Here is a 25018-nt window from a genome sequence, read left to right as displayed (position 1 = left end):
AAGAATATTGTGTGAAATGCTGATTTCTTTAAAGAAAGCTACATCAAAAATGATCAACTCATTAACATGAAAAATCAGCTTCTTATTTAATCTTTAGAATATGAAGCTATCAAGATGTATTTAAACCATGAATATGAAATTAGCATAAGTTGTAGTAGCACTGTAAAAAGGAAAAAAATAACACAATGCTCAGCACAGGCTGAGGCAATGAACACTTACTGTAGTATGGACAATTAGAACTTCACTGACTGTTGGTTCATTTTATAGGACATTTTAATGTTACCGTGAATTTCAACTCTAATTAAATTATGCATCTAGAAATGGGAATATAAATATCATTCTTTCTATGGAATTCAAAGATCATCACACCTCTTCTCATTAAAGGCAGGCAGTAGAAAGCTTCCACAAGAATTTAAAGAGCCTGTAATAGGTCATACTGGGGCAAAATTGTAATGTTTGGATGAATGAGCCAGAGGGCCAGATAAGCAAGAACTGCTGGTTCCTGAGTATAGGAAGGGCAGGCACCAGCTTATTATGAGAAAAAAAATTCATTTCTAGCTGGGCTCACTGATTGAATTACACATGCTTTGCTCATGGAAAGCATAACAGTGTGATGCTCTTTCTTAAGTCTGTGATAAGAGCTGCAGTGTAAGCAGAATTTTTGTGATTTTTTTCAGTAGTGTTTGAATTACTGCTGGGTTCAAGGATAAAAATGTGAGGAAAATATGGATTATGTGGTATACAAATTAAAATTTCTAAATTTGTTAAAACAAATATTTTATAAATTCAGATGGTAAGTATACTGCAAAGGTCAAAATATACAAAATATTACTGTAAATATGGAGCAGAAAACTCATCCATTCACACTTCACTGAACTGCTTTATAGCTTTCAACATCACAGATCTCAGATATATCCAAGTTTAGATTCTATTTAGTGTATTTGCAATCAGTGATGCAGGCATGATTGGCTCTCCCTGTTCATCACAGTGAAATGTGTGGTGAAAATTACTAGAGAGGGAATAATTGTTAGATAAAATGCAACCATCAATACATTCTTCAGAAAATGTCAAGCACTAGGATTGAAATTGTGGATATTATTATGAGACTCATGTGAGGAGAGTATGTTATAGACTGATTATGTGAGTAATGAGATTCAACTTATGCACAGAGTAGAAGAGTAACCAAACTTTCCTTTAGATGGCACATAAAGTCTGCTACCAGAGGCAGATTTTAATTTCATGAGGTCCATATCATCTAGTCATTAACAGGTGAGTCTGGAAAGAAAGGAAGAAAGTGAATCCCTTATGAGAAATCACCATTAATCTCAGGATTCTCCATAGTAAACTGAAATTCTCATGTTCATCTTTATGGGTCTGGGTTACCTCACTCAGAATAGTGTTTTCTATTTCCATCCATTTGCCTGCAAAATTCAAGATGTCATTGTTTTTTACCGCTGAGTAGTATTCTAGCATGTATATATTCCACAGTTTCTTCATCCATTCTTCCACTGAAGGGCATCTAGGCTGTCTCCAGGATCTGGCTATTACAAATAATGCTGCTATGAACATAGATGAGCATATGCTTTTGTTGTATGATTGGGCATCTCTTGGGTAGATTCCCAATAGTGGAATTGCTGGGTCCTGGGGTAGGTTGATCCCGAATTTCCTGAGAAACCGCCACACTGCTTTCCAAAGTGGTTGCACAAGTTTGCATTCCCACCAGCAATGGATGAGTGTGATTATAGGACATCGAGCCTATAAGTTTGGGATCCTTGAGAAGATAATAAGAAGGTGAACTCCCAAAAAAGATATAGTAATCCTCCTGGATATTGGAAGTAGACACGATCGCCAGGCAAAATTGGGAACTTGAGGGTTGGGCAAGACTGGGCCAAGGGAAGATGGGGAGAGAAAAGTGTGAAGGGGAGAGCGGGGGGAGCTCGGAGGAATGGGGTGCTTGGGATATAGGAAGGGTGGATATGAGAGCAGTGAAGCATATATCTGAATTTAAGGAGCTACCTGAGGGTTGTCAAGAGACTTGACCCTAGAGGGGTTCCCAGGTTTCCAGGGAGACGCCCCCAGTTAGTTCCTTGGGCAGCTGAGGAGAGGGAGCCTGAAAAGGCCAGTTCCTATAGCCATACTGATGAATTTCTTGCATATCACCATAGAACCTCCACCTGACGATAGATGAAGAAAATGACAGAGCCCCACCTTGGAGCACCGGACTGAGCTCCCAAGGTCCTGATGAGGAGCAGAAGGAGAGAGAACATGAGAAAGAAAGTCAGGACCGTGAGGGAACCTCCAGCTGGCGACAGATGGGGAAGGTGACTGAGCCCCACATTGGAGCACTGGACTGAGCTCCCAAGGTCCCGATGAGGAGCAGAAGGAGCGAGAACATGAGGGAGAAAGTCAGGAACGAGAGGGGTGCGTTCACTCATGGAGACGGTGGGACAGAACTAATGGGAGATCACCAACTCCAGTTGGAATGGGACTGATGGATCATGCGACCAAACCCGTCTCTCTGAGTGTGGCCAACAGCGGGGGCTGACTGAGAAGCAAAGGACAATGGCTCTGGGCTCTGATTCTTCTTCATGGACGGGCTCTGTGGGAGCCTTCTCAGCTTGGTCGATCACCTTCCTGGACCTGGAGGGAGTTGGGAGGACCTTGGTCTTAGCATAGAGTGGGGAACCCTGATGGCTCCTTGGCCTTGAGAGGGAGGGAGGGGAGGTATGGGTGGAGGGGAGGGGAGGGGAAGGGGGAGAAGGAGGGGAGAGAAAGGGGAGAAGGAGGGGAGGGAGGGGGGAGGAGGAGGGAAGGAGATGGAAATTTTTAAATATAAAAAAAAATAAACCATGAGAAAAAAAAATAATAAAAGTAAACTGAAATTCTACAAATCAACATTAGGGCTGGTTCCTAACCAGATAACAAAATTTTCTAGGAGGGAATCTTAATACTAAGATAGATGTAGTCCATACACCTGGGACATCACACCAGACTGAAGGGCTCTCATTCTTTAGACACAAGAAAGGACAGAGAAGAAGCTGACCACAGGTAAGTTCTGAAGTGCTGTCAAGAGATGAAGGTAGCCATTTCAATCAGGATATGATATAAAACATTGTCAGAATATGTGGAAGAAAAGCAGTAGAGTGGTGTAGGTACGAGGATGTCTCACCTTCTCTACCTTCAGGATCCTGAGTGTGAGTAGGTAGAGTCCAGATTTAATATATTTTTTCAAATCTCTTTTCCCTAGTCAAAACATTATATATTAGGGCATGGTATTACTAACTTAACTAAAATCCTTTTTTTGTACAAAACAAAACATACACAGAAAATAATGGGAAATGAAATCCTAAATGCAGTGAAGGGAAACTTATGTGGTCGTTCCCATGTTTTCCTTATCTCCTTCTCCTGAACTGAGGGTTTTCCAGGGCACTGGATGCCTTCAGACCACATCTCTTACAGCAGAGCAGCATGGGCTCAACATTGGATGGAATATCAAGACCTGAGATCCCAAGTCATAATCATATATTCTAGCTGAGAAATCCCCTCCTGTCAATGGAAAGAGGTTACATATAGAATTACAGATGCCATTGCTCATGTTATGATGACAATGACTGGATGTCTGACACCTCATGTTTGAAAAATTATAGCCTTCTTATATGTATATACAATTGATGTTTCTCCTTCCAATGAAGCTGTTATATAATGACTAAACACATATGTGCAATATAACTTAACAAAGAATTTTTACTGTACAAAGTTCGAAGTCCTGCCACAGTAACTACATCACAAGTTTTATATGGTCATTGTAATTATGTAAGGTTATTACTGTTTCCTGTTATTGAGGTCAGAAAACCTTGGAGTATCAGGAATCTCCATCATGCTCTAGATGTTCCCCTCACATACTACATTTTTTTCCTGGTGAATATTTTATCTACAACACCCCTACTGGTAGTGAGAATTCTCAAATGGATTTGTTTCTGAGAACAAAGGGAACCTGCTCACTGTGTCTGCTGCACAGTAATGCAAGGCTGTGCCCTTAATGGTAAAAGAGCCCAGCATCACTGTCAACTGGTTCTTGACTATGTCTATTAACATACTGATGAACATTTTTGGGACAACAGCACACTGTCAATCTGACTTTATCCCTTTTTTTCTCAGGTCAGATAGTTTATCCCTGAAGATCAACAAGCAGGAGGAGAATGTTATCTCTGGGGAGCCAGGTGGTTTTTGTGCCCTTATTAATTTAACCAGGACTGTATAAGTAACAATGGGAGTAAGATTATTTAATGAAACCTCATGGCTTCCTTTTGTTCCTGATTGAAACAGAGTCCCAAGTTCTCCCACATTCCCTGGAAATAGTTGTATATTCAGACTAGCCTTGACCTGCTAATCTCCCTTGCCTATACCTCCTGAATGCTGGGATTCTTGGCTGCTGCTCAATAAGCCAGACTATCAAAGGACATTGTATCTTATTTTATTTTGCTTTTAAAGACATTTTGTGCTCCAAATTTATCAGCGCACCTTGTTAATGCTTGGAACTTTTGGAGACCAGAAGCAAGTGTTGGACACCATGGAAGAAAAGTTACAAAGAGTTATGAGCTGCTATGTAGGTGCTGGGCACTGGAAACAAGTCTGCAGGATGAGCAGCCAATTCTCCAGGGTCCTGTGTTACTATTTAATTTAAGGTTGTAATGAAGTACAAGCTTTTATACAAATAATTGCTCCTGCTGTTTTTCTGAGAGAGAAAAAAGCATGGTTTTATTTGATTCATTTTAAAAGTACTTCATTCCACAATTATCGTTTTCACTTTTATTGAAAATAGATATCTATCATGTAATATGTCCTGCTTATGATTTCCCCTTTGTCTATTATCCAAGTTCCCACCTATACTCAGTCATAAAACTCTAATTAAATTCAATGGGTCACAAAAAGAGTCACAAAGTGAGACATGCTGATGACAAGAATGTCTTTTACAAAAGAGGGACAGAATAAAAAAGGAGAGTGAGAGTTAAGGTGACTAAAGTGAATTACATTTATTTATGAAACTGTCAAATGAAAAATTAAAAACTGAAAGAAAACAGATATTTACTGGTATCAAAAAGAGCTCAGATCTTCTCTGGGTTTGAGATTTACACCTATAAAGACTGAATCAACTTAGATGTGAAATGATTTTGGAATTTAGTTACTGGGCCAAGATTGCCTGTGGGCTTCGGTCTGAATACCAAAGACTGAAACAGAGAATCCCACTGGTACATTGTCTCTCATCAGAACAAATTCTCCAGATTTCTTCAAGATCCTCAGAGTCTAATGCATGGGGCCAAGAGAAGGTGCATCAGGTGTTGAGCAGTTTGATGCACCAGACAAATGATCCCCTAGAAAGGCCATGCAGTTGCTAACTGTGGAACAGTTGCTTCTGTCTGTAATTTCTCTCATGAACCACTTCATTCCTTCCCTAAGAACAGCAGTGGGGTTCTTTCTGTGACCTTTTGGCAATAGGTTTTACATTTATTAAGGCATGCATACAGCTGTGATTGGTCTAGACGATAAAGTCTGTTTAGGCTGTATAACTTTGATGAATAGACACAATACTAGGATATTTTGCAGTACTCAGACTAACGAGTTCTCAGTCACAAAGATGGTCTTTTACAAAGACAGCAAGCTTTGGACATCAGAGCAGATTCAAAGTAGTTTGGTGGCATCTGGAGGCAAATATTAGGATGTCCTTAGAGACAAAAAAGTAATCATTTTCCTGTGTGTTCTTTGTTGCTGATTAAAGGTCAGAGCTTGAAGAAACTTTAGTCTGCATGTGCTCCCTACCACTCAAGGTCAAACTAATTCATGCTTATTGTTAAGTCTTAAGTAAATGCTATTTTCTGTCCAGGAGCCCTTACCAACTTAGAGCTACAAACATGGGTCAGTGTGACATTGCTGGACTAAGAGAAACTACATGGTTTATTATGGGGTGTTAGAATGGGCTTGGCCCTGAAAATGTGACAATATTGTCTAGAGTTTAGGCTATGAGATAGCAGCATTGAGGAGCAGCAGTGGCAGCATGGAGACAGACAGGGATGATTGTGTGGAGCTATGTGAGAGCTGCTGCAGAATGTGAGTGAAGGGAGTGTGTGCTGAGTGAGATGAAGCATGGAAGAAGTGTAAGAGTGAGTGATACTGAGTGAATGAAGAGAATTGAATAATGTAGAAGTGTGTGTTTGTGCATGTGTGTGTGTGTGTGTGTGTGAACAAATGTGTGAGAGAGAGCTGTGTGAAAGAGTTGCTACTACATGTAGGAGCTGTGCCTAGGAACTGCAGAAAGTGCTGAATTGTATGAGTGAGAGGTAAATAAGATATTTACCTGTGTTTATATTGTAACGATGTGGAGGCAAGGAAAATGAAGCTGTATAGAAAAGAAATATAGAAGAGAAATGTAAATAAAAGCAAGATGTGTACCCATGTGAAAAGAGATGTAACTGAATGTAGAAATATGTAACTGTGCAGGAGAGAAATCTTTGTATGTAAGGAGATACATTGTTATATGTTCTAAAGGTAGCTGTGTAGAGACAGATTTTCAGATAGTAATTTTAAGATGAAGTGAAAGAGAAAGTTACCACCAAGAAAGCATGCACTTCTTCTTTTTTTCTTAGGTTACCCGCAGAAAGTTTGTTTCTTGATTTTCCCCTCAGATAAAAAGTCTAGCCTTCAATGCACTGTACATTCTTTACATATCCTGGTGCTGAGGGTTTTTTAAGGAAACTGATATATTTGGAGGAAGCTCAAGGTCCCAAAGTAAATAAACCCGTCCTTAGTCACTCTATGCACCTGCTCCTGGGATGACCCTGAGTTCCTGTGTTCTGTGTGCCTCCTGCTGGAAGTGAGCTCCAAAGACGTTCCTGAGAACAATATGGAGTGTTGTGTGCCTTATTGTGATGTCCCTCAATGTGCTCCTCACAGTAATATATGGCTGTCACTTCCACTAACACAGAAGTCAACCTTGAGGACCACTCTTCCTTCGATGTGTTTCTAGAGGTAAATATAAAGTTGTCCTGACCACATAGTAAGCCATCCCTTAGCTCTAGATGAGGGGCTGAACACTGAGTTTAGTGTGCAGTAGTCAGAAATATAATTATCTACTTGATCAGAGAAACAGAAAACATAAAGTTGAAATGGAGAGAATTTGATAAAAAAATCAAGCCTATCACTTCTTAGATTTATATGTGCAGTCCTCAAGAAGAGGAAAGGGGCTTGGACAACTCAGAGTGATTACCTGTGACAGAGCCTGGATCCCCTTACACTTAGTTCCAAATGAATTACTGACACTGTTTCTATTAAGGGTCCACTCCAACCTCAGAATGAGGGAAAAGTTTATCTGAGATTCCTGAGTTTAGTCAACAGCTGATCCTGGTAACCATAGAGAATTGCTCTTGCTCTCAATGATATATTATACATTTTTTTCAGGGGAGATATGATATACTTGTTTTAAGAAAGGCAATTACAACAGGATGTTTTATATTTTTAGAGACATGATATATTCCTAGAGTCTACATTGGAAAGAGGATCCCCAAAAAACCATCAGATGGGTAAGGTACCCATATGAGAAAGAAACTTTATGCATGGCCCTATTTTTATATTTTTAATACATTTTTATTGAAATTTATTGAGCTATACATTTTTCTTTGCTCTCTTCCCTACCTATCCCCTCCTTTCTTCAATCATCCTCCAAAGTCCCCATGTTCCCAATTTACTCAGGAGATCTTGTCTTTTCTACTTTTTACTACCCATGTTGATTAAATCTATGTAAGTCTCTCTTAGTGTCAACATTGTTGTCTAACTTATCTGGGATTGTGGTTTGTAGGCTTGCTTTCTTTGCTTTATGTTCAAAAACCACCTATGGGTGAGTACATGTGATAATTGTCTGTCTGTATCTGGGTTACCTCACTCAAAATAATGTTTTCTTGCTCCATTTTCCTACAAAATTCAGTCTGTCATTATTTTTTTCTGCTGTGTAGTACTCTGTTGTGTAAATGTACCACATTTTCCTTATCCATTTTTTGGTTGAGGTGCATTTAGGTTGTTTCCAGGTTCTGGCTATAACAAACAAACCTGCTATGAACATAGTTGATCACTTGTCCTAGTGGCACGATTGAGCATCCCTTGGATATATATACCCCAAAGTGGTATTACTGGGTTTTGAGGAAGGTTGTTTCTTAATTTTCTGAGAAATTACCATCCTGACATCCAAAGTGGTTGTACCAGCTTGCAATCCCACCAGTACTGCAGAAGTGTTCCCATTTCCCCCAAATCTCTCCAGCATAAGTTGTCATCAGTGTTCTTGATTTTGGGCATTCTTACAGGTGTAACATGGAATCTCAGAGTTGCTTTGCTTTGCATTCCTCTGATTACTAAGGATGTTGAACATTTACTTAAATGTCTTTCAGCTATTTTAGATTCCTCTGTTGAGAGTTCTCTGCTTAGGCCTGCATTCCATTTCTTATGGGATTATGTGATCTTTTGGTATCCGGTTTCTTAAGTTCTTTGTATATTTTGGAGATCAGACCTCTGTCTGATGTGGGGTTAGTGAAGATCTTTTCCCATTGTGTAGGCTGTTGTTTTGTCTTGTTGACCATGTCCCTTGCTTTACAGAAGGTATTCAGTTGCAGGGGGTCCCATTTATTAATTGTTTCTCTCTGTGTCTGTGCTGCTGGGGTTATATTTAGGAAGTGGTTCCCTGTGCCAATTCATTCAAGTGTACTTTCCACTTTCTTTTCTATAAGGTTCAGTGTGGCTGGCTTTATGTAGAGGCCTTTGATCCATAAGGACTTGAGGTTTGTGCATGGTGATAGATATGGGTCTATTTTCATTCTTCTACATGTTGATATCCAATTATGATTATCTAATTATGCCAGCAACACTTGTTAAATATGCTTTCTTTTTTCCATTTGATATTTTTTGCTTCTTTATCAAAGATTAATGTTTGAAGATGTGTGGATTGATATCCATGTCTTCTCTTTAGTTCCTTTGGTCCTCCTGTCTGTTTTTAGTACTGTAGCTCCATAGTAGTGTTTGAAGTCAGGGATTGTGATGCCTCCAGAAGTTCTTTTATTATACAGGATTGTTTTGGCTATCCTGGGTTTTTGCTTTTCTATATGAAGTTTTAGTACCATTCTTTTGAGGTCTTTGAAGAATTTTGCTGGGATTTTTTGATGTGCATTTTATTGAATCTGTAGATTGCTTTTTTTACTATATTAATTCTGCCTACCCAAAAGCGTATTATATCTTTTCACTTTCTGGTGTCTTCTTCAATTTCTTTCTTCAAAGACTTAAAGTTTTTGTCATACAAGTCTTCATATTATTTGGTTAGAGTTACTCCGAGATATTTTATGTTATCTGTGGCTATTGTGAAGGGTGTTGATTCTCTGATTTCTCCCCAGCCGATTTATCATCTGTGTACAGGAGGGCTACTGATTTTTTTGAGTTAATCTTGTATCCTGTTACATTGCTGAAAGTGTTTATGAGTTGTAGAATTTCCGTGGTAGAATTTTTGGGGTCATTTATGTAAACTATCATATTGTCAGCAAACAATGAGAGTTTGACTTCTTTTTTTTTCCAGTTTGTATCCCCTTGATCTCCTTGTGGTATCATATTGCTCTAGCTAGGACATCAAGACCTATATTGATTAGATATGGAGAGAGTGGACAACCTTGTTTTGTTCCTGATTCCAGTGGAATTGCTGGGAGTTTCTCTCCATTTCATTTGATGTTGGCTGTTGGCTTGCTGTATATTGCCTTAATTATGTTTAGATATGTTCTTTGTATCCCTGCTCTCTCCAAGACCTTTATGGTGAAGGGATATTGTATTTTGTCAAAATTGTTTTTGGCATCTAGTGAGAAGATCATGTGGTTTTTATTTTTCAGCTTATTTATATGGTGGATTATGTTGACAGATTTTCAAATGTTGAACCATTCTTGCATCTCTGGGGTGATGCTGATTTAAACATGGTGGATGATGGTTCTGATGTATTCTTGGATTCAATTTGCCAGTATTTTAATTAGTATTTTTGTATCAATGGTCATGAGTGATATTGGTCTATAATTCTCTTTCATACTAATGTCTTTCTGTGATTTGTATATCACGGTTTTTGTAGCCTCATAAAAAGAGTTTGGCAATTTTCCTTCTGTTTTTATTGTGTGGAATAATTTGAGGAGTATTGATATTATTTCTTTTTTGAAAGTCTTGTAAGAATTTTGAGCTGAAACCATCTGGTCCTTGGTTTTTTTTTTTTTTTTTTTTTTTTTTTTTTGTGGGAGACCTTTGATTGCGGTTTCTATTTCTTGCAGTTATAGGTCTGTTTAATTTGTATTCTGGTCTTGATTTAATTTTGGTTAGTGATATTTATCCATAATGTTGTCCATTTCCTTTAAGTTTTAAAATTTTATAAAGCACATGTTTGAAAATTCTGACCTGATGATCCTCTGTATTTCCTCTGTGTCTGTTGTTATGTTCCCCTTTCCATTTCTGATTTAGTTAATTTGGATATTCTCTCTCTACCTTTTGGTTAATTTGGATAAATGTTTGTCTATTTTCTCAAAGAACCAATTCTTTGTCTCATTGATTCTTTTTATTGTTTTCTTTGTTTCTATTTTGTTGATTTCAGCATTCAATTTGGTTATTTCCTGCCATCTAGTTCTCTTAGGTGAGTTTGCTTCTTTTTTGTTCTAAAGTTTTTCAAATGTTCTGTTAATTCACTAGTGTTGGATTTTTCCAGCTTCTTTATCTAGGCGTTTAGTGCTATGAACTTGCCTCTTAATACTGCTTTCATTGTGTCCCATAAATTTCTGTATGTTTTGTGGTCATTTTCATTTGTAATAGCCAGAACATAGAGACAATCTAGATGCCCCTCACCCAAAGATTCAGCTAAGAAAATTGGTTGTGTGCCTTTCCTTTAACAGCTGAGCCATCTCTCCAAGGCCAGCTGGACTGGGACTGAACGAGCATGTGATCAAACTGGACTCTCTGAATGTGGCTAACAATGAGGGCAGACTGAGAAGCCAATGATAATGATACCAGGTTTTGATTCTACTGCATGTACTGGCTTTTTGGGAGCCTAGTCTGTTTGGATGCACACTATCCTAGACCTGGATGGAGGGCTATGGCCTTGGACTTCCCACAGGGCAGGGCAACCTGACTTCTCTTAGGACTGGAGAGGGAGGAGGAGGGGGAGGGGGAGGGGAGGGGGAGAGAAATGAGAGGATGGGAGGAGGTGGAATTTTTTTAATATATATATATATATGTATGTATATACATATATATATGCAATTGAATGGCAAAAAAGAAGAAAGTTTAAAAGAAGAAAGAAACTGCTCTGGGAATTGCTTTCTTCTTGAGCTGTTAATTCCACCAATGTTCATGATAAGAGTATAATCAAAGCAGAAAAAAAGAAAAGAAAATGTGGTGCATTTATGCAGTAAAGTACTACTCAGAGGTAAAAATAAAAATGACATCTTGAAATTTGCATGCAAATGTACAGAATTGGAAAAAACATCCTGAGTGAGGTAATCCAGACTCAAAAAGATGAATATGGAATGTACTCACTCTTAAGTGGATATGAGTTGTAAAGCAAAGAATAATGAGCCTGTAATTCATGACCCTAGAGAAGTTAGATTACAAGGAGAATACTAAGAGAAACATACATAGACTACCCTGAGAAGGGGAAGTAGACCAGATCTTCTGAGAAAATTGGGAGTGTGTATTGAGGGGAGAAGGACTTTTTTGTTGAAGGATTTATTCCTGCCTCAAAGCAATATGCTAGAATTCATTGATTCCTCATGTTTAGCCTTACCCTCTCTGAGAAATGAATGGGAGTGGAATGAAGGAGAACATGGGTGGAGGGATCAGGAAGAGGGGAATGAGTGGTAACTGGGAATAATATGTAAAATGAGAAAAAATACTTTAAAAAATAAATCCTTTTTAATATCAAAAATTGTTATAGAGAGATGGTTTGAGGGTCATTTCTCTATAGAAATAATAGATGTTATGGCAAATATGTATGAAAGGACACTCTTGGACTGACAAGCCCATATGAAAACAATTCTCACCACCCCTCAGTTTAGACTATGACTTCAGTAATGGATCGATGGTTATCTGTCTACTGCTTCTCATATCCAAAGATTTAACCCCTTAAAAACAGTATTCTTTTCAGTTTATCAGACAAGGTAACTTCCAAAGAGTGACCCAACAGCTTGCTTGCCCATAGGCAGTTAACAAAGTAGCCAAGCTACTATAAGAACTTGGAATAAAGTTCTTGATATTAACACTCCAAAGACATCTTTCCCAATAGAGACAAAACCTACACATCCTTTTATGACTTTGTAAGTCATCTAAAAGAAGCTATAGAAAAGCACATTGATAATAAAGTAGCTACTTCCACCTTGTCTCTTTCACCTTCTTATTAAAATACAAATTTCATCTGTACAAAGATTCATTGTGTAGTTGCTAATGCCTCTCCTACTATTGCTGAATTTATACAAGCATGCCAAGATGATGGCACAGAGGAACAAAAAGGTCAGAATCTGACAGTGTCCTTGTGGCTTCCTATATGTTTCAAATGTGGAGGGAAATAAAAATTCTCAAAAATAATATAAATAAAAACTTGACAATAAGCCCAAGATAGCAAACCTTCCTCTAACATACCTGCAAAATGTAAAATGCAATTTCACTGATCCAGTCAGTGTCAATCTAGATGTGGTGACAAAGACAATACAATATCAGGAAGCAAGCAAATGAGCAACCAGGACTGCTGATGAACAGGACCAGGCATTTATATTCCCAGGTTGGAATCCCACTGCTGTGCCCCCAATGCTATCTACGGAGAAGCCCAGTATGCTGCCAAATTGCAGATTCTGTACCTCCGGGATTCCACAGCTTGACAATCAGCTCTATCCTTAATCCTAAAATAGTAAGAGGTTTGATTGCTACTGCCAAAAGCAATTCATGACCACAATGTATCAATAACTAAAGACATACCATTTGTTTTCATAGAAGAGATTAAAGAACTTAACCCAGCATCTATAGCGACCCCATCCAACAAACTGCCATTGTTTGTGGGAAATCAAACTGGACTATGAAAGCATTTGTTTGCCCAAATGCTGTTGATTTGTGTTATACTGATGTGATTATAGCTTATTCCCAGCTGCTCCAGTAACAGTTCCAATCCCTGAGATTTAAGAGATATTTGTCATAATGTACTAGAGCAGTTTGTCCTATTTTTCTTTACAATAAAAGAATAATGTCAATCGAGGTGGTCATTGGTAAACATCTGGTCCAGTTATGGCCTCCTCTGAGGCATCCTGAATCGGCATCTCTTCCTTTCCAGCAGCCCTTTTGAAAAGGTGACAAAGTTCCTAAAAGTCTGATTTGACAGACAAAGGGACATTCCTAGTGATTATTACTCAGCAAGTCTCCAGGCTAATCTCTCTGTCATCTTAGACTCAGGTCAGCTTCCTGCTTCTCCAGGATTTCTGACACACTCAGGATGTGGTTGCAACACTGTGTCTCACGTAGTAATAGACAGCAGAGTCTTCAGATGTCAGGCTCCTGAGCCCCAAGTAGGCTGTGCTGGAGGATGTGTCTGCAGTCAGTTTGGCATTGCCCTGGAACTTCTGAGGTTATTTAGTTTCACCATCTGCTGGATCATTCCTTCCAATCGACTCCAGCCCCTGCCCAGTATTCTGCTTCACCCACTGCATTTAGTAGTCTGTAATGCTGTATCCTGAAGCCTTGCAAGACATCTTCACTGAAGCCCCAGAACTCACCAGCTCAGCCTCAGACTGTTGCAGCTGGATCTGTGAGTTCTCACCGGCAGAGTGAATGCTATTGTCACCTGAGAGTGTGGAAATCAGTATTTGGGGAGAGAATTATCTGTAATTGCTGCCAAAAGGAAGAGGACAATATAGCTCCATCCCATGGTGAGGACCTTGTGTGCTTAGTGACTGTTGAGAGGATACTGATCATATGATGTTTTGGTATGTGCATCCCTGTATTTATCACCATATGCTCATGTGATTTGCATATTCATGAACAGGGAAATTCTTAAATAAGGACCTAGTCCAGTTGGAGAAAAAGGAGGTACAGGGCACCTGGGTCAGGTAGCCAGATGTTGAGGTTCAAATCCTAATCCTTTTGGGGAAATGATCTCATACTTCTTCCCTGAGCATTGTGCAGACCCAATGTAAATAACATCAGGGCTTAAGATCTCAATTGATTTCAGGCCTGAAACAGTTACTTCGTCTTGAGAGACAAAATTATCATATTGATTTATAAAAGGTGAAAGTGATTATGAAGATGATGGCCATTAGTAATTCCAAAACCTGCCCAATTTTCAAAATTTGTAGCCTCCTTTCAGATATACACAATTTACATTTGCCTTTGCACCTTATTGCATACAAAATAAATAAAAACTGACATAAATGACCAAAAAGGAACACACCATAAAAACATTTGTATATCAAATTTTATTATATCACTTTCTCTAATAACTGAATTATGGAAACAAAAATAATTGTAAACAGATGATTCCAGCAAGAAAATGTGTTTATATATGCAATACAACAGAAATATTTTATCTAAAGGGGATAAAGAAATGGCATCACTCTCAGGAAATTCAATGCAAATGTAGATAGCTATATTAGTTAAAGACCAACTTAGAAATGAAGACATTATATGAGTATTTCATTATTAGTTCTTAGATTTTGTGACAAAACAAATACATATACCAATATGAAAAAATGTTTAAAAGAAACTGTGTAGCATAGTAAGTGGAAAAACAGGTAGGTCAATAAATAAAAGAGTAGAGATTTTCAGGAAATTTACACAGTCTGTAGACTGTAGATATTGTAATATCAATTTGAGTGAAAATTCTTTTTTTTTAGTTTCAGTTTTCAAGATGTCTTTGCTTATTCTTTAATTGTTTATTGATGTATGATATATATTATGATCAAATCTACCATGAATATGTCCCTCTGGCTCCACTTAGGACCTTCCAATTAATCTCTTTCCCAAATTCCATACCTTTTTTCTTCATTAACACACTACACCCAATCAGTGCTATATGCACACAGAGGTGGGATCATTCACAAGTACAAAGAGAATCTACAGAAACCATACAAAGAGAAGTGAGTATAATTTCCTCATCATTCTTGAAAAGCAAACAGACTTTCATGTTTGTTTGGGTCTTCATGAGTCCCTGTCCATCATGTTTCAATATTTTAAAATATGATTGCATTTTAATTAATGGTGAGAGCAGTGCACACATGCCCCAAATGGGGATTCATTTACCCCTGGGGCAATTTAAGAAATTAAATTTTTGTATTCTACAATGTGGCTGCAAGCAATCAAAATAGTATTGTCAAGACTGCCAGTAGACACCTTTACATTCTCAGCAACTTCAGTCTGTCTTTGTGTTTGGCTGGATTTGTTCATGTCTTGTGCTAGAAACTATAGTGACTGCTAGCTCATATGTGCAATGGTCAAATCAAGTAGTAACATTAGAATTCCATGATGTTCTGCCCTTATTCTGGATATTACATTTTTTTTCAGTGCCTATTTGTGATGATAATTGTGCTTTAGGTGGGAGGTTAAATGACTCATCTGAGATTGTGTACTCAATCATTCATTTTCAGTAGTTTGAGTAGTCATGAATGTCAGCATTAATCATGAAACACAGCACAGATGAAATTCTGGGATCAAGGCTGTGAAGAGTATCAACTTATCGGGAAGAGACATCGATATTTTTAAGACAGTTTGACAAGATGGCAATCAGAGGTACAAGTAGGATCTACTAGGTGAGTAGTATGTCATCTCCAGTCATGGGTATTTTTAACATATTTACCAAGGATGAATACTTTCCTATGAATCTGACCACAAATCCAAGTAGAAAGTAGTTCATTATTACATAACTACTAGGCATTAGTAGATACATCTTAGCTAATGTCTGAAATTGTAGATCAAGAGGTCTGCTACTGTGTGAGATTACTGATGCCTTTTCTCTCCTTTCAGGCTGTATAACACATTTCTACACTAGAAAAAATAACAAGCAGGAAGAATTTCCAGTTCAGGTCAATGTTCGTTTCTCTATGCCCTACAAATAAAGTCCTCAACTCATAGTGAAATGTAGATTGAATCAACTTTGCTGTTCTATTTTTACCTGAGAATGATTATAAATGAAAACAAAGTATAGCAAATGCAAGTAAGAGCTGGGGAAAGATTGTTTACAGGTTGATGTAAGAATAAATTAGTGTAGTTACATGGAAAATCAGTTTGTAGATTTTTACAAAAATTAATTAATAAAACTATGCTGTGTCCCAGCCATATCCCTCCCAAGCATGTGCTCAATGACTCCATATCTTATTAAAGAGTCAGTTCTGTGTCCATGTTTATTGGTGTTCTATTCACAATTTCTGAAGATGGAACAAACCTATATTTCCAACAAAAGACAAATATATAATGAAAATGTTGGTTGTATAAACAATGGAATAATAAGCAGTAGTAAAATATGAGCTAAGAAATCTATAGATAAGTGGATGGAACTAGAAAAAATATGCTGAGTGAGGTCACTCTAGACCGTAAATACAAATGCGACATTTTCTCACTTATATGTGATTACAAGATTGAATATTGTCTGTGCCCTGGAGTTCCATCTGGACTTCCTTCCCTAGTGTTTTCAGGTGTCCTGCTCCTGTACTAAGACCATGCACCCAAAGGGGTCAGACTCTGGCCTCCAGGCAGGTCTGAGGATTCCTGCAAGGGAGTGTGGGCTCCTTCAGAGTGTGCTGCAAGGTTCCCTGTGTGATATTCCATCCCGCCCCACCCACACCTTGGCCCTTTTGTCAGGGTAGCATCCCTGGGCTGCCTGGAATCCCTGATCGTGTGCCCCAGAGTTCCATCTGGACTGGCGAGTGGGTGCTGACCCTGGGGCAACCTTCCCTGGAAGAGAGCACAGACCCCCCCAGCTCCTTCTGCAGGCTTCTCTTTGTTTCTCACATTCCTGCCTCTCCCAAGCCTTCCCTGGTGTTTTCAGGTGTCCTGCTCCTGTACTAAGGCCATCCAGCCAAAGGGGTCAGACTCTGGCCTCCATGCAGGTCTCAGGATTCCTGCAAGGGAGTGCAGGCTTCTTCAGATTGTGCCACAAGGAATAGGTCCTGCTCTGGCACTGGGGAGATCCAACCAGATTCAGTTACAGCAGATTGGTCTAGGACAACAAGTGCCTCCCAGCTCCAATTGAAGGAAGAGATGGGCAGGCGCCAATGCAAGAACTCCTCCAAAAACAAGAAAGGCAACATGACATCACCAGAATCCAGACATCCCAAAACAACAAGAATTGAACACCTTACCCCAGAAGATATAGAAAAAAAACTGACCTTAAACAGTACTTTATGAAAATAATAGAAGACCTTAAACAGGAGGTAAAAACTGCCATAAAGAAATGGATATGACAAACAAAAAGATAGACGAAATAAATAAATCTCTCAAAGATACCCAAGAAAAAGAAGAAAAAGCAATCAAACAGGTAAGGGAAACAGTACAAGACCTGATAAATGAAATGGAGGTAATGAAGAAAACACAATCTGAGGGAAGACTGGAAATGGAAACTCTGAGTAAATGAACAGAAATTTCAGAGACAAGTATTTCAAACCGAATACAAGAAATGGAAGAAAGAATCTCGGACTCTGAAGATACTATAGAGGAACTAAATTCACAGATTAAAGAACTGAACAAATCTAATAAATTCTTAACAAAAAACATCCAGAAAATCTGGGACACCATGAAAAGACCAAACCTAAGAATAATTGGGGTAGAAGAAGGAAAATTACAACTCAAAGGCCCAGAAAACATAGTCAACAAAATTATAGAAGAAAACTTCCCCAACCTAAAGAAGGATGTTCCTATGAAGGTACAAGAAGCCTACAGAACACCAAATAGACTGGATCAAAAGAAAGCATCCCCACGCCATATAATAATCAAAACACAAAACATACAGAATAAGGAACATATATTAAGAGCTGCAAAGGAAAAAGGTCAAGTAACAAATAAAGGGAAACCTATCAGAATTACACCTGATTTCTCAATGGAAACCATGAAAGCCAGAAGAGCTAGGATGGATGTGCTACAGACACTAGGGAACATGGATGCAAGCCTAGACTACTATACCCAGCAAAGATTGCATTCACCATCGATGGAGAAATCAAGATATTCGAGGACAAAAACAGATTTAAACAATACGTAGCCACAAATACGACCTTGCAGAAAGTAATAGAAGGAAAATCACAAACCCAGGAGTCCAACAATGCCCACAATAACTCAGGCATCTAGCGACCCTTCACCAGCACAAGAAGAAGAAGGGAAACACACAAACTCTACTACAAAAAAATGACCAGAGTTAACAACCACTGGTCATTAATATCACTTAATATCAATGGACTCAATTCACCTATAAAAAGGCACAGGCTAAAAGATTGGATACGAAAACAGGATCCAACATTCTGCTGTTTACGAGAAACACACCTCAACCACAAAGACAGACAACTACTCAGAGTAAAGGGTTGGGAAAAGGTTTATCAAGCAAATGGCCCTAAGAAACAAGCCGGTGTGGCCAAACTAATTTCTAACAAAGTCGACTTCAAACTAAAATCAATCAGAAGAGATGGAAAGGGACACTTTATACTCATTACAGGAAAAATCTTTCAGAATGAAGTCTCAATCCTGAATATCTATGCCGCTAATATAAAAGCTCCCACTTATGTAAAAGAAACACTTCTAGAACTCAAGGAAGCCATCAAACCACACACACTGATAGTTGTAGACTTCAACACTCCTCTCTCACCAATGGACAGGTCAATCAGACAGAAACCTAACAGAGAATTGAAAGACTTAATGGAGGTAATGAACCAAATGGACTTAACAGACATCTATAGAACACTCCACCCAAATAGGAAAGAATATACCTTCTTCTCTGCAGCTCATGGAACCTTTTGGAAAATTTACCACATACTTGGTAACAAAGCAAACTTCTACAGTTAACAAAAAATATTAGTAACCACCTTGTCTTATCGGATCACCATGGATTAAAATTAGAAATCAACAATAATGCTACCCCCAGAAAGCCCAAAACTCAAGGAAACTGAATTGTCAACTACTGACCCACACCTGGGTTAAGGAAGGAATAAAGAAAGAAATTAACGTCTTTCTTGAATTTAATGAAAACCAAGACACAACATACTCAAACCTATGGGACACAATGAAAGCAGTGCTAAGAGGAAAGTTCATAGCACTAAGTACCCACTGAAAGAAAACAGAGAAAGCACTCATTGGTGACTTAACAGCACACCTGAAAGCTCTGGAAAAAAAAGAAGCAGACTCACCTAGGAGAAGTAGAAGACTGGAAATAATCAAATTGAGGGCAGAAATCAACAAAATAGAAACACAGAAAACAATCCAAAGAATCAATGAAACAAGAAGCTGGTTCTTGGAGAAAATCAACAAGATTGACAAACCCTTAGCCAAACTAATCAAACGGCAGAGGGAGAACACACAAATTAATAAGATCAGAAATGAAAAGGGGGACATAACCACAGACACAGAGGAAATTCAGAGAATCATTAGATCTTACTACAAAAGCCTGTATTCCACAACATTGGAAAATGCAAAAGAAATGGACAGTTTTTTAGATAAATACTATATACCAAAGTTAAACCAGGACCAGGTAAATGCTCTAAATAGTTCTGTTAGTCACGAAGAATTAGAAACTGTTATCAGAAACCTCCCTCCCAAAAAGAGGCCAGGACCAGATGGTTTCAATGCAGAATTCTACCAGAACTTCGAAGAAAACCTAATACCTATACTCCTTAAGGTATTTCATAATATAGAAACACAAGAGTCACTGCCAAATTCCTTCTATGAAGCTACAGTTACCCTGATACCTAAACCACACAAAGACTCAACCAAGAAAGAGTTACAGGCCAATCTCACTCATGAATATTGACGCAAATATTCTCAATAAAATACTGGCAAACCGAATCCAAGATCACATTAGAAAAATTATCTACTATGATCAAGTAGGCTTCATCCCAGAGATGCAGGGCTGGTTCAACATACGAAAATCTATCAATGTAATCCATCATATAAATAAACTGAAGGAAAAAAAAAACATATGGTCATCTCTTTAGATGCTGAAAAAGCATTTGACAAAATTCAGAACCCTTTTATGATAAAGGTCTTGGAGAGATTAGGGATACAAGGGTCGTTCCTAAATATAATAAAAGCTATTTACAGCAAGCTGACAGCTAACATCAAATTAAATGGAGAGAAACTCAAGTATATCCCACTAAATTCAGGAACACAACAAGGCTGTCCACTCTCTCCTTATCTCTTCAATATAGTGCTTGAAGTTCTAGCAATAGCAATAAGACAACATAAGGGAATCAAGGGGATTCGATTTGGAAAGAAAGAAGTAAAACTTTCGTTATTTGCAGATGATATGATAGTGTATATAAGCGACCCCAAAAACTCCACCAAAGGACTCCTTCAGCTGATAAACTCCTTCAGTAACGTGGCAGGCTACAAGATCAGCTCGAAAAATCAGTTTCCCTCCTATACACAAAGGATAAGGAAGCAGAGAAGGAAATCAAGAAGTATCACCTTTCACAATAGCCACAAATAGCATAAGATATCTGGGAGTAACTCTAACCAAGGAAGCGAAGGATTTATTTGACAAGAACTTTAAGTCTTTAAAGAAAGAAATTGTAGAGGATACCAGAAAATGGAAGGATCTCCCCTGCTCATGGATTGGGAGGATCAACATAGAAAAAATCTCAATTCTACCAAAAGCAATCTATAGATTCAATGCAATCCCCATCAAGGTCCCATCAACATTTTTCACAGATATTGAGAGGAAATAATCAACTTTATAAGGAAAAACAAGAAACCCAGGATAGCCAAAAGAAATCTTATACAATAAAGGTACTTCTGGAGGCATTACCATCCCTGACTTCAAACTCTATTACAGAGCTACAGTATTGAAAACAGATTGGTACTGGCATAAAAACAGAGAAGTTGACCAATGGAATCGTATAGAAGACCTGGATCTTAAACCACAAACCTATGAACACCTGATTTTTGATAAAGGAGCCAAAAGTACACAATGGAAGAAAGAGGGCATCTTCAACAAATGGTGCTGGCATAACTGAATGTCAACCTGTAGAAGAATGAAAGTAGATCCATATCTATCACCATGCACAAAACTCAAATCCAAATGGATTGAAGACCTCAATATTAATTTGAACACTCTGAGCTTGATAGAGGAGAAAGTGGGAAGTACTCTACAACAAATGGGCAAAGGAGATCATTTCCTACGCATAACCCCAGCTGTACAGACCTTAAGGGCAACATTGAATAAATGGGACCTCCTGAAGCTGAGCAGCTTCTGTAAAGCAAAGGACATTGTCACTAAGACACAAAGGCAGCCTACTGACTGGGAAAAGATCTTCACCAACCCTGCAACTGACAAAGGTCTGATCTCTAAAATATATAAGGAACTCAAGAGACTAGACTTTAAAATGGTAATTAACTGAGTTAAATAATGGGGTACTGAACTGAACAGAGAATTCTCAACAGAAGAAGTTCAAATAGCCAAAAGACACTTAAGTTCATGCTCAACCATTTTAGCTATCAGGGAAATGCAAATCAAAACAACTTTGAGATACCATCTTATACCTGTCAGATTGGCTAAAATCCAAAACACCAATGATAACCTTTGCTGGAGACTTTGTGGAGTAAGGGGTACACTAATCCATTGCTGGTGGGAATGCACACTTGTGCAACCACTTTGGAAAGCAGTGTGGTGGTTTCTCAGGAAATTCAGGATCAACTTACACCAGGACCCAGCAATTCCACTATTGGGAATCTACCCAAGAGATGCCCAATCATACTACAAAAGCATTTGCTCAACTATGTTCATAGCAGCATTATTTGTAATAGCCAGATCCTAGAAACAACCTAGATGCCCTTCAGTGGAAAAATGGATGAAGAAACTGTGGAATATATACATATTAGAATACTACTCAGCGGTAAAAAACAATGACATCTTAAATTTTGCATGCAAATGGATGGAAATAGAAAACACTATTTTGAGTGAGGTAACCCAGACCCAAAATAGATGAACATGGGATGTACTCACTCATAATTGGTTTCTAGCCATAATTAAAGGACATCGAGCCTATAATTCGGGATCCTTGAGAAGATAATAAAAAGGTGAAACCTCCCCCCAAAAAGATATAGTAATCCTCCTGGATATTGGAAGTAGACATGATAGCCAGGCAAAAATTGGGAACTTGAGGGTGGGGCGAGAATGGGCCAAGGGAAGATGGGAAGAGAAAAGCATGAAGGGGAGAATGGGGGGAGCATGGAGGAATGGGATGCTTGGGATAAAGGAAGCGTGGATATAGGAGCAGAAAAGCATATATCTTAATTTAGGGAGCCACCTGAGGGTTGTCAAGAGACTTGGCCCTAGAGGGGTTCCCAAGTTTCCAGGAAGATGCCCCCAGCTAGTTCCTTGGGCAGCTGAGGAGAGGGAGCCTGAAAAGGCCAGTTACTATAGCCATAATGATGAATTTCTTGCATATTACCATAGCACCTCTACCTGGCGATAGATGAAGAAAATGACTGAGCCCCACATTGGAGCACTGGACTGAGCTCCCAAGGTCCTGATGAGGAGCAGAAGGAGAGAGAACATGAGAAAGAAAGTCAGGACCATGAGGTGTGCATTCACCCATGGAGATGGTGTGGCAGAACTAACGGGAGATCACCAACTCCAATTGGATTGGGACTGATGGAACATGAGACCAAACCAGACTCTCTGCATGTGGCTGATGGTGGAGGCTGACTGAGAAGCCAAAGACAAAGGCGCTGAGCTTTAACTCTTCTGCATGGACAGGCTCTGTGGAAGTCTTCTCACCTTTGTTGATCACCTTCCTGGACATGGGGGGAGTTGGGAGGACCTTGGTCTTAACATAGAGTAGGGAACCCCGATGGCTCCTTGGCCTGAAGAGGGAGGGAGGGGGGTATGGGTGGAGAGGAGGGGAGGGAAGGGGGAGGAAGAGGGGAAAAAATAAATAGAGAGAAAATAAAAAAAATTAAAAAGAAAAAATAAGTAATGAAAAATTAAAAAAAAGTTCTTTGCTATAGTGTGTGTTTTTGGTTTCTTTGTAAAGAAAAACAAATATATCTATAAATGTATGGGATTATGTCTAGGATGTCAATTTGATTCTATTGATCAGTGTGTCAATTTTGATGTCAATACTATGCTGTTTATATTGTGATAGCTCTGATAAAACTTGCAGTCTAAGGTTTTAGAAAAAAAAAAAGACTTCAAGGGTTTCTTTCCAAAGAAGATATGAGTGATGACATGATCTTACACAAGGCAGGTCACAGAGACAGTCTCACTTTGTCATGAAAAAAACCTCTAAAATGGGAGGTTGATTGAGTCTCTTCTAGGGAGAGCGGGTCACTCTTTTCTGTTTCATTTCATAATCACTGTGAAAATTTGTGCACTTTCTGTATCAGGATATGGTTTTATGGTTTGCTAATTATGGCTTATTTTCTTTCTGCTGGGTCTGTTATCTTATGAAGCAATATTGTAACCTTAACATGGCCTTCATATATCTCCTCAGATGTATATGTTAAAACTTTTATTAAAATAATTTTATAAAGAAAAATAAAAAAAGATGTGAATATTATGTTTGTGTGTTTAATTTATATAAACAAAGAGACTTAAAATTGGCCATTGGGGTTTGAGGAATTAAGGTCAAGGATATACTAAAATATAGATAAAATGAAAGGAGATCAGGAAAACATAGGAGACAGAATTTCAAACATGAAATCATTTGCAAAATGGAGTCATTAAGAGTTGGTGTAAGAGAAACACAATTTAAGTTGTAAGAAAACCATATTAAAAGGAGCATCATGAAACATAAGTAAACTTATCAATGTCAAGGATATAAAATTCATTTGCATGACACAATGAAGCAAGAACATGAAAGTTAAGAAAAGTAGACTATGGAATAAGAGAAATGTAGATTATAAAGTTATTTTTATTTCAAAATTTCAGTAAATAAGGAAGATTTCCTAGATGCCTAATTTTACACTTGAGATTTTTTATGTGTTGACTGAATGAATTTGTGTTAAGATTTTGGTGTGGTTTTATGAATCTGTTGATACAGTATTGTTATCAAAAATTATATTTTAAAGAAAAATTGTATGAAAACTAGTGATATGTAGATAAACTTGTCATTTAGTTATTAGCATTTCCCCTGTTATTTTTCTCATCATGTTCTCTGGATATAAGAGATATATGCTTCCAGAAATATGAGTTAGACAGCTCATGATTGAGATTTGTAGACCATGACGTCAGCTACTGTATAAGACCCTTGATGTCTTTTCTCTCCCTTCAGGCTGCCTAGCTCCTTGCTACATGAGAAAAATGACCAAGCAGGGAGAATTTTATGTTTAGTACAAAGTTGGTTTCTAATTAACTAATGAGTATTTGAACACAGATACCTGCATGGGTGAACTCTTCTGCTCCCAGAAACCATGAGTTATTAATGAACACCTCTGTATGGGCACAAGACAGCTCTCTATGATTTAATAATCCGGGAGGCCCACAGATGTTGAGAACAGTATGAGGTATTGTCAATATTTTTGTTTGTCTACAGTAGCTCAGTAGTAAGACCTTGTGAATAAATCTTAAGAGCTAGAAGTGGTACATAACTCCAAGGAAAGAGTATCTTCCAGACACGACAGGACTCATGCACATATGAAGTCACAGTGACTGGAAAGCAGGCCGAGTCTGTACAGATTTGATACTAATGGGGTTCCAATGTGGAGAGAAGAACAAGGACACAGGCTTTACTCCCATAACCAAGAAATTCTATAATTAATACTTCCTTGCAAAGAAAATGTCTGTTGAAGTATTATT

This window comes from Arvicola amphibius, chromosome 7 (genome assembly GCF_903992535.2).
Source record: "Arvicola amphibius chromosome 7, mArvAmp1.2, whole genome shotgun sequence".
NCBI classification, from domain to species: domain Eukaryota; kingdom Metazoa; phylum Chordata; class Mammalia; order Rodentia; family Cricetidae; genus Arvicola; species Arvicola amphibius.
Note: the sequence above shows the minus strand (reverse complement) of the source record.